Below are 10,902 nucleotides of genomic sequence, written 5' to 3'. Positions count from 1 at the left end.
ACTTCTGGGAAAATTTTATATGTTCCAAACAGCCATCCACTAACACAACGTGTCTGTGAAATGTCAGCCTAGGTATCTAAATTGACTCATGATTACCTATGAAAAATGGAATTCATTTCTTCTGCTCATGGAGCGATAGTTACATAGTGAATTTTACAGGAAAGTGTTACACAACCTTTAGCTTCCATTGAATGTGGTCTTTACTGTAACAAATTCAATGCCATGTACGTAAGCTAACAAAAGACTAGATTTCCTTTAATTAAACCATCGCTAAAGGGGTCAATTGCAACCTTACAGTATTTAGTGGTACTCATCCTTAACTGATGTACAGATTTTATTATAGACGTGGTAGATATTATGGACATTTCTTTTGAAAGGCTAGAGGAAGTGTGAAATACATATGTATGTCAGTTATAAAACTTTCACCGTGCTTGTTCTTTAAGGATCGTTTGACAATTTGAGACTCAAACCAACCTGATTAGACTGGTCAAATACGCAAATCGTCAGAGATTTATTAACATTAGTGAGAAGAGCTGCAGGAAAACGATTTTGTGTCTCGTAATAGTTTATCCCTAAAAATTAAGAGAAAGCACTCTCAAGATGAAGAGATTCGGACGTAAAATGGGGGGGGGGGCCTTTCCGACTAAGACAACTGTTTTTGGTGCGGAGAAAAACAAATGATAGATTAGCTTCTAAACTGCACCTCGTCCCCTCATGGAGAAGATAGCTGAAGCAAAGTCAGTTGGTAATTACTTCGCTGAAAACTGGCCTCATGTGTTTTAAAACATCCATTTGCCCCCACAGGTATAATTTTTGACTTTCGATTGGTGTTACATTTTAAGCTTATGGTCTTATTTAAATTTCTTTGTTGTTGTTGTGGTCTTCAGTCCGAAGACTGGTTTGATGCAGGTCTCTATACTACTCTACCCTACGCAAGCCTTTTCATATCCGAAGAATTATTGCAACTTACATCCTTAGTCTGCCTCTACGATTTTTATTCCCATCAGTTCCCTCCAGAACTAAATTGGTGATCCCTTGATGTCTCATAATGTGTCATATCAACCGATTCCTTCTCGTATCCTCTCTATTTCGGCCTCCATTAGTTAGTTTGCTGCCCAAATAGCAAATCTCATTTACTCTTTAAGTGTCTCATTTCCTAATCTAATTCTCTCAGCATCATCCGATTTAATTTGACTACATTCTTTATCTTTGTTTTGCTTTTGTTGGTGCTCATCCTGTGTCATTCTTTCAAGACACTATCCATTCCTTTCAACTGCTCTTCCAACCCCTTTGCTGTCTCTGTTCTAACAATACCATCACTTGCAAAGTAGGTTAGAAATCAGATTAATAATGTTGCTCACGCAGCATATGTTCGTTTTATCGGGCAACAACAAAGTTACTGAGTGTTGATGGTATCGCCAGAATGGAAATAATGAAGTCACTGTAAAAAAGTCATTAATTTTGGCAGTTACCTTGAATGGATTTCCACGTAGATTTCGTCGAAGTTGTTATGGCTCACCTTGTTGATTCTAGGGTTATTCCACTTTGACTTCTAGAAGGTCCAGATCTGTATTTTAGCAGTATCTGAAGTCCTAAAAAATGCGTTTAATGATCAAATAATCCCAGATCGGAACAATGGTATGGTAGAAATAATTTTTGACTTGGTGTTGACGATCCGCATTTTTATTAACCTTCTTGTAAATTCACATATGCTTCTTCTTAATTGTCACATCATCAAGAAAACAGTTTTGTACCAATCTTCATATATTTAATTTCCACTTTAACCAAACACAAGACTTGACTGTTCTTTTGCAAAGCGAAATAACGACTTAACTTCTGCAAAGTGAAACAAAGACTGCTCTGTGCCCATTCGCGTTAAAACGGTTACAAGTAAGTCAAAGATTATGACAGTTTCACAGAAATGAAGACACACAAGAGCCATATCACTGTAATATATCGATACATCGGAGTACCTAAACATTAATAAAACCAAATGTGAATATTGTCACAAAAATATCTGTTACTTCGCAGAAAAGTGGTATCGAGAATTGGGGTTGGAGTGCCGTAATGGTCACGTAAATAAAGAACCATTACACTGTCTTCATCTGGGAACCTCAAAGTTTCCATTTCTTCTCCCTGAACTTTAATTTCTACTCCAAATTTTTCTTCAGTTTGCTTTAATGCTTCGTCAATGTACAGACTGAATAACATCGCGGAAAGGCTACAACACTATCTCAGTCCTTTCTCAACCACTGCTCCTCTTTCATGCCCCTCGACTCTTATAACTGACGTCTGGTATAATAGCCTTTCATTCCCTGTGTTTTACTGCTGTTACCTTCACAATCTCAAAGAGAGCATTTCAGTGAACGTTGTCAAAAGCTTTTCCTTAGTCTACAAATTCTATAATCGTAGGTTTGCCTTTCCATGACCTATCATTTAAGATAAGTTGTAGGGTCAGTATTCCCTATTTCGTTACATAAGCAATTTTATCTTGCAAGTTTAACTCTACACGATAATTACTCCTGACACTAGAAAAGAAATAATTTCTTCAAGGGTTTATGAAGACCCGGAAATGCCTTCAAACGGAAAAGGCTGTTCTGACGTCAGAACTACGCCATCCTGTGATTTGCGGAACTCGACACCACTCATTACAGGCGCTGTACCCTGAGGATCTTCCTGGAATATCAGTCATCCAACACGGTCAGGTAACCAGCAAACCTCGCGTTACATACTGACCATTTCCACCATCGCAACAAGAGGTCGACGCTGACGTCAGTGCAGAATCACGAATCGCTGTCAACATCAAACAAAATGCATCGAAGCCAGGCCCTATTGTATAGCTCTATCACATTCCTGAAAGGTCATTATAACGCGTCGACAGTATCAAGGTTTAGGCCTTCGCAGCTGCTGCATTTGCTTGATGGTTCGTCCTACTTTTTCGGACGTGTACTTGTCATCGTCTTTTCACAGTTTTGTCGGGGACACGCGCCCTATGGCGCCTTGTCGAGGTTCGCGCGGCTACCCCCGTCGGATATTAGAGTCCTCCCTCGGGCATGGATGTGTGTGTTGTCCTTAGCGTAACTTAGTTTAAGTTAGATTAAGTAGTAAGCCTTGGGGCCGATGACCTCAGCAGTTTGGTCCCATAGCAACTTACCACAAATTTCCAAAATTTTTCAGAGTATCGTGGAGTAATACATATTGAACAGGTGCTGCAACGAATTATTTTCGTATTTCAATATTGCATCTGTATTTTGAAAATTGATCTTCTGTGTTTTCTTCACGCCTCTGTAGTCAGACGGTAACTAGTCAGCTACCTCTAGCAGAAACTATATGTCAGTATCTTTCACTCTCGAGCGGGATGTGCGCTGTTATGATACTCCCTGACAGATTAAAACTGTGTTCTGTTCTGGGACTCGAATCTGGACACTTGCGATTCGTGGGGAATTCTCTTACCAATTGAGCTATCCAGGCACAAGGCACGACTTGCTCTCACATGTTTGCTTCTAATACTATCCGTTTTATGAACTTCGCCGCAGTTCTTTCGCATACCTAGCGTGACTAAAACTCCTGGGAGAAAGGGTACTATGGAGAAACCGATTTGCCACAGGCCACTTTTCTGCCAAAGGTGAGGTTCCGGGCTCCACGTCCCGGTCAGCATTCACTTTTAATATAGTAAGAAGTTTCAAATGTCAATTAGTTTAAAACCTGCTGCTTCGCTCGCGTAGAATGTATAGATTGCACAGATTGTTTTTATTTTATTTATCTTATCTAGTTTTTATGTTCGCAAATTGCAACATCTTCCAAACTTTCCACGCTAATTAAGGCCACAGAAGGCACGGTTTTTTCCGAACGGACCTCTGATAAAAATGCTATTTGGTACTTAGAGCCGGTGGTCTCTCTTAATCCTGCCTTTTGCATTGTGGTGATATTTCCATATAAACTTTCTTTTCCAAGTACATATTTCTTTAGAGGTGAAGTACAATTTTCGTAGACTTAGTTGTAAGTGTGCTTTAATATAACAAATCTTTTCATAAAAATTTTCTTTCTGTGTTTCCTTCCTTGGAGGTTGAATTTCGAGAAACACTGAAACCTGTTCTTTTTTATTTCCAGCCAAGAAGTCAGATACCAGTTCTCATAAACTGTATCTTTAGAAATGTTTTAGTATTTCTTTAATAACGTTTTACCCCAAAGGGGTAAATACCAATCTTTGTAATTGTAGCTTCAAAATTGCCTTAATAGCACATATTTTCGAAAAACCTTTCATCTCGTATTTCACCCTCTTATAGGGCGGAATGTCGAAAAATCTCCTCTTAAACCACTCTTACAGTATAACATCAACAACGTATCCAAATTTCAAGTTTCCGTCCTTAGTGGTTTGGGCTGGGTAGTGATGAATCAGTCAGCCTATCAAGATATTTCCTTTTGTATACAGGTATTACCTATGTGATCTCCAGTATCAGAGTCCACTTTAAGCTAATGCTACTGTCGTTATATAACCCTACCACTACTATTGTATGTTCATTTTCTAAGATCTTACCCAGCGGTTAGACAGAAGCGCAGTAAGAATAATATTATATTGAAGCTAGGATAACGCAGTTCCAAGTTCATGTGGTGATTTTAAACATGTACCAATGGTCGTCAGCCTACCTAGGCAATGAAACGGTGAAGTACTCGAAAAGCAGAAGTATGAATTTTGACTACTTTCTTGCTACTGTTTAATTTGTTTCCTTAAATAAATATTACTCCACTTAAACAATGTTGGACTACACCGTTATACACTACGTTTTTAAAAGAGAAAGAGAAAAAGCTCAGTAGATAACTTCCAGGAAGCTAAAACAATTTGGCCAGGGGGGACCTTCAAAAAAGCACTTTCCAAAATCAACAAGCTTAAGTATTAAAATATTTAGATACTAAAGCACTCACTTTCTACATTGAACATTTCACTTCAAGAAAACCTCTTTCTTGCTGGAATTTACTTTCAAGGGTTATTACTCTTCGACCTAACTCTGTATATTCATTTCATAGATTTTAGTAACTTGGCTTCACTGTGACTGATTTTTATGTAAGCAAACCATTACTGTAACACTTTGCAATAGAGCAATAGTTAAGAAAACTTTCTCATTATTTACACAAAGACAATTTAAATGGTACCTCTTTATTAACTTGGCACTTTATAATTCTGTAAAACAGTATACTCGGATTAATCGAACACCGGGAAGGAAGCCTATACAGGTATACGATTAGGGTGAAATAACAGGGTGAACCAGTTTCTTTAAAGTTCAAGAATGATTATTAAAACACAGTTTAAATTAATGATTCATGCTGCTCAAAATTAAAATAAAAAATAGTCTTATCTGGTGGCTGTAGGCTTGGGTGTGGCAAACAATTATTACGGCTACACTCCCCACAATATTTCCTGCAAGTACCCTGCTGTATGGGCTCAATTTCACTTCTTGGCGTCGTTCAGTTTTACATACAGTAGCCCAACAACTCGCAGGTATGCCGTAAGCCGTTTGCAGTCTTCCTCCGAGGCAATTTTGTGCAAATTTGCAGGCAAAGCTTCTCCTGCTCCAGAATGGTTTTGCCTCAATCACTGCTGCCTACAGACTGTGTGACTTACTTCTCAGGCTTGGTCTAGGTAGTGCGCCAATTCGCCTTTGCTTCCTTTTCCACTCCCCAGAGCCACTTTCCTTTCAAACAAAAGCACACTGGCTTTTACACAGCACCTATTTCTTACATTGTCCCTAAGTGATATAATTTTTTACAACTGTCAAATTTACATCAACATGAAAGGTTTATACTCACAAATATTTTTAAATACAAAAGTCGTCAGAAGATAATTTAACCTCATAAACAATTTACATAATACTTTCATACATTACTCAAATGCAATGGAAACAACTTCAACCTCCAGTATAGTACACTTTACTTTACAGAAAGTATGGTACCAATATGTGAACATTGTAAAGCAAAACAATTATAAGAACTTAAATGAAACATAAACAAATAGTGTTAGTTACTTTCCGAAATTCGAATGACATTTTTCTTACTTTTCAATTCAATGTTTACAGGATTTTTTTAAATCTGATAAATTTAATCCTCCTATGTAATAAAGGTAGTAAAAGAATCTGTTGAAGCTGTTATCTAACAAGCAAACATCACCAACTTGACTCGTATTTTAAAGAGAAAAAAAAACGCACCCTTACAAGATATCAACCACAGAAATCCATCCCAAGCGAATATTTTGGCCATAATTCTGATCGTACGGAATTATGACTTTTTGAGTGTAAAGTTTTAGACTTCCGCTGGCACCGGTTATCTAACAACCGCTCTGTCGCACTGCAGTCGCTTGAAGCCCAAGCGCAAAGTTCTGCACAGCGGAGTGCCAACCACAGTCCTCGTAAACGTGTGATGTTGCAGGTGAAGGAAGAGGAGGAGGGAACTGGACATAACTGCCCAAAGTGTTTTGGAATCTTGTTCAAGAGCACACGTTATTCTACGGGAAAATAGGTAGGTAATATGAAGATATAAAATGTCAACCTCATCCACAAATACAGGGTGGCCATAAATGTTTACGCTGATGACAAAACAATGTAATCCTTTACTGGATACGGTAAATGAAACATGGGTTGTACTACATATGCATCTAATAATTAATACAGGCGACAAGCATCAACATTTAAATCACTATAATATAAGCATCACTGGTAACACGCAAAATATCAAACCGGTATTCAGTCTCTTGCCACACATTCTGCAATACGTCTCGTGTGATTGCGTCAATCGCATCTCTGATGCGTTGAGGCAATGTTACAATATCAGCAACTGCTGTCTGTACACAATATCTTTCACATACCCCTAAAGAAAGAAACCGAAGGGGATACTGTCAGGTGATCTAGGAGACCATGAAACTGTACTGTCTCTGCCAACTCATCTGTTGGGAAAGGTTTCAGTAAGAAAACTGCGAATTCCTAGAGCCCAACTGGGGGAACGCCTTCTTGCTTAAAGATGACAGTGTCCTGCATATCATGTTGCTGGGGTATGTCTAGTTAAATATATCCACTTACATTGTTTTCAAGGAACAAAAATAAGCCAATCACTCGATCACACACATTAACCTTTGGACTATTAAGAATGTGTTCTCGTACGACATGAGGAGTTACCGATCCCAGGTTTGGACGTTATGGTGGCTAACTAAACCACAAACATGAAATGTACCCTAATTGGAAAAACACCCATACTTCAAGAAATCATAGTCCTCATTCTGACGGTTTAGCATGTCCACTGAAAATTGTTCACTTTTTGGGCGATCATCTGGTTGTAATGCCTGAACAATTTGTACGTTATACGCATACAATTTAAGACGTTGGCGAACCACTTCATGCACTGTACTCTTTGTAACTTGAAGCTCACTCGAAGCTTTCAAATAGATTTCTGTGGCGACATTGCGAATGCAGTTTGAACTGCCTCCACAGTCTCCTCCAAAGCAGACGGTCTGCCGCTGTTTGTCCGTTTCTGAACCGATTCCGTTGATGAAAAGGTTTCGCTCCATTATCTGGTTAATCTAACATCAGGTGTTTTCGTTCCATAGTGGGAAACAAACTGTCGCTGCACAGTAATCGGTGATTTAGTTTCTGCTAGCCACACGTCACATTGAGCTTTCTCCTGGGGGAAGCCATTTTTACGATATAGCTCACACAGCGCTTCTTGTGGCGAAAGTATTGAATGAGACACAGCTGTAAAGAAATATCACGGATTCCCTAGTAGATCTGTAACAAAAAAAAAACAAACGTTATCATCATAAATTCATTTTTCATTTAATCTTGAAATCAGAGTAAACATTTATGGACATCATGTATATTCAATGTTCTTATAACGGTATTTTCTTACTGATATTTTGCACCTACATACACATTTAAACATCGACGTCAATAAACATAAGTAACTGAAGAGTTATTATGAAATGTAGTTAACGATTTTCGACTTACAATTTAATCATGCCCATCACGTTGAAGAATAGCGCATCTCCTGCAAATGCACTTCTATGGATATTGGCAATAGGCAAATCATAGCAGTCATTAGGTGTATTCTGAGTTGCCAATGACTTGCGATGTTAGTGGTTAGTTGTTCCACGAATAAACAAAGCAACAACGTAAAATTGTTCTTGTAATTGACTAGTATTAGTGATCGAAACGTCAGAGGGAGACTATAATAGGGATGAAATTTCTGCAGAATGCCTTACAATGTACGAGCACTTCACACCTGTTATATTCACAGTATGAAGTTAGGTCCTGTACACAGACACTAGATGATGATGATGATGATGATGATGATGATGATGATGACGAGGATGAGAAAAGCTGTGCCCGTTGCCTCGAATGAGCCACTATGAATTTTGCCTAATCTTAGGCCTACGTCGGCCACTATGACTAAATTTTAGTAATGGTTTCATTACATATTTTCTGTTAATTCATGAGTGTTTCGATAGTCAGTGAAATGCCGTTATTTTACCTTAGATGGCGACATTTCCACGATTAGCCTCCTTTGTTTCGTATGCACGTTATTTAGTTTCAACTGCCAACAAAAAACTCCTAGAATTAAAAAATTTGAAATGTATTGGCAGTTATTTATAAGCGTAAATTATTTAACAGCTGTAGACCATTCATCCAAACCGCCTGATCTAATGAGGGAAGCCATTTGCGTTGTTTGGGCCGATGAAAAATGGTTTTATTTTTCAAATGTTTTATTAACAATGAATATGTATAGCTTCTGTGTTTGCTATAGTGAAGTGCAAAAGGAAATTTATAGGCTTCACCGAAAATAAAATTTTTATTACAATATATGAGTATTTTATTGCACATTTTCTTTAGGGGCCCATTGATACATCCTTACCCTAACTTTCTCATGATATGTCACTGCTAAGTAACATAATTCGATGAAACTTGAACTACATGTAGAAAGAACTCCCACACTGTAATACAGATGGTAACTGAAAGAAATAAGCAATGAGACGAACAGAAATAACGCCTTTATTCAAAGACAATGATTACACTGAAGTCACTGCGATTCATTACGGTTCCCTGGATGTTATGAAAGGTTGGACTTGGTTCTTAACAGGGTGTGATCACCGGGAACGAGAGTGCACGCTCTGCTGCTTGATTCCATGCTGGGCACAAGTTTGGTGTGGAGTTCTTGTGGTAGGGTTTTCCATTCCTCCACTTGATGGGGTGACGGCTGCTGGATGGTCATTGGTGCATGTGGACGTTCTGCACGAGGGCAATGGGACTGGGGCCAGACACACCCCTGAAAGGATGCACCTATGGTTAGTAGTACAATATTGCTGACCGGTGAGCATACAGTGTCAACAAATCAGAGGGGAAGTACACCCATGCAGTACTATGTCTTCCCATATGTAAGACCTGGACCACCAAAACGATCATGTTGTACAATGCTGGATGTGCTCTCATACGGTGAGAGGTGGGAACATGTAATACACTCAGGGATGCCGTTGAGTTAACTGCCTTGAATTGCCATATGTGGTGGTAACCGACAATATAGCCCAGTCTTCCAAAGACGTTTTAGGCGAAGCAAGATTGTAAGATGGCTGCTTGAATTAATGTTAATTTCGCACCTTACATGAGACTTTATACATCGCAACGTATAGATTGATACGTCACATAACATACTTCGGTGACAGTGAGCAGATTTGCCCATCATAATGTACTGTATGCAATGCAAAAAGGTGTGACACTCGATTCGACTGTATTAACGCACTGAAACCAAATCTTGCACGTCAATGGGCAAAAGGTGAAAAATGTTGCTGGAAGAGACGCTTGAGTTTGGGATGAACTCAGCTTGCCCGTGCCACGGCCCACATACAGCGAAAGGCTTTTAGCAGTGTTTGACCTGTGACGAGGGAGACTGTGAATTCAACAAGCAGTCCATCAAAGGAAGCAGATGACAGCCAAGCGCTACCTGCGATGGAGAAATTGCGTTGGGGAATTTCCAGATGGATACAAACAGGCCTGAGGCGCAGCTAAAAGAGAGTCTCATTTCTGATTACGTGAAAGGTCCGTGGGGCTCTCGTGATGTAAGCGTATAACATTTAGGCGTCAGGAGCGGACACAAAATGTTCGATTGGCCAAAATGAACTCGGAATGAGAAGAAGTGGCGACATTACAGCGCAGTTTGAAGGTACACCCTTCGCGATCGGTGCGGTAGTTTCCACGAGATGAAAGGAATTCTCCCATTCATCTAAAAAGCCATGACACGAAGCACGAAAGGACACAGGGGAAGGGGGGGGGGGGGCAGTTTGCTACGAAGGACAGTGTACCGAAAACTTCGGGGACTCTCCTCTGTCAAGTGTAGAACACGGCACATCACGCTCTGCATGACGCCAAAAGAGGAGTTTTGTCTGAACACAATGTTCACTTTGGCTGACATTCAGCCGGAAATTAGCTGAAAAACTCCGATAGCACAGAAACGAAAGAGGCATATAGTTAATTGTTCTTGCGAGAACTGAGAAGGCGTTTAAGTACACACGCTGCTCCGTCTATGTATGTGTATATTCCTGTGTTTTCCACACTAGGGATGAGTGCATGTTTTCTCGCCTAACGAGAAACATAGGACAGTTTCAGCTGATAAAATTAGTAAGGATTTTGATTAGCTTTTTGCAGGATTTTCAGAGCGCCATGCAACTGACAACAAGTCGCAGCTAAAGGTAAATGTCACTGGCAGAGGCGTATAAATATCGGATCAATACCTTGCGTGCAGTCCACTGTGAGCACGAGAAACCTTGAGCAATCTTTTGCATATCTTGTCACAAAAACTAACCATCCTCCATAGACTTGATTGTCATCCTAAACGGTACCGAACTTAGAACCTGGAATCGGATGATTGGCC

This window comes from Schistocerca serialis, chromosome 6, assembly GCF_023864345.2.
Source record: "Schistocerca serialis cubense isolate TAMUIC-IGC-003099 chromosome 6, iqSchSeri2.2, whole genome shotgun sequence".
NCBI lineage: Eukaryota > Metazoa > Arthropoda > Insecta > Orthoptera > Acrididae > Schistocerca > Schistocerca serialis.
The sequence above is the reverse complement of the archived record's forward strand: the minus strand, read 5'-3'. Positions refer to the sequence as shown.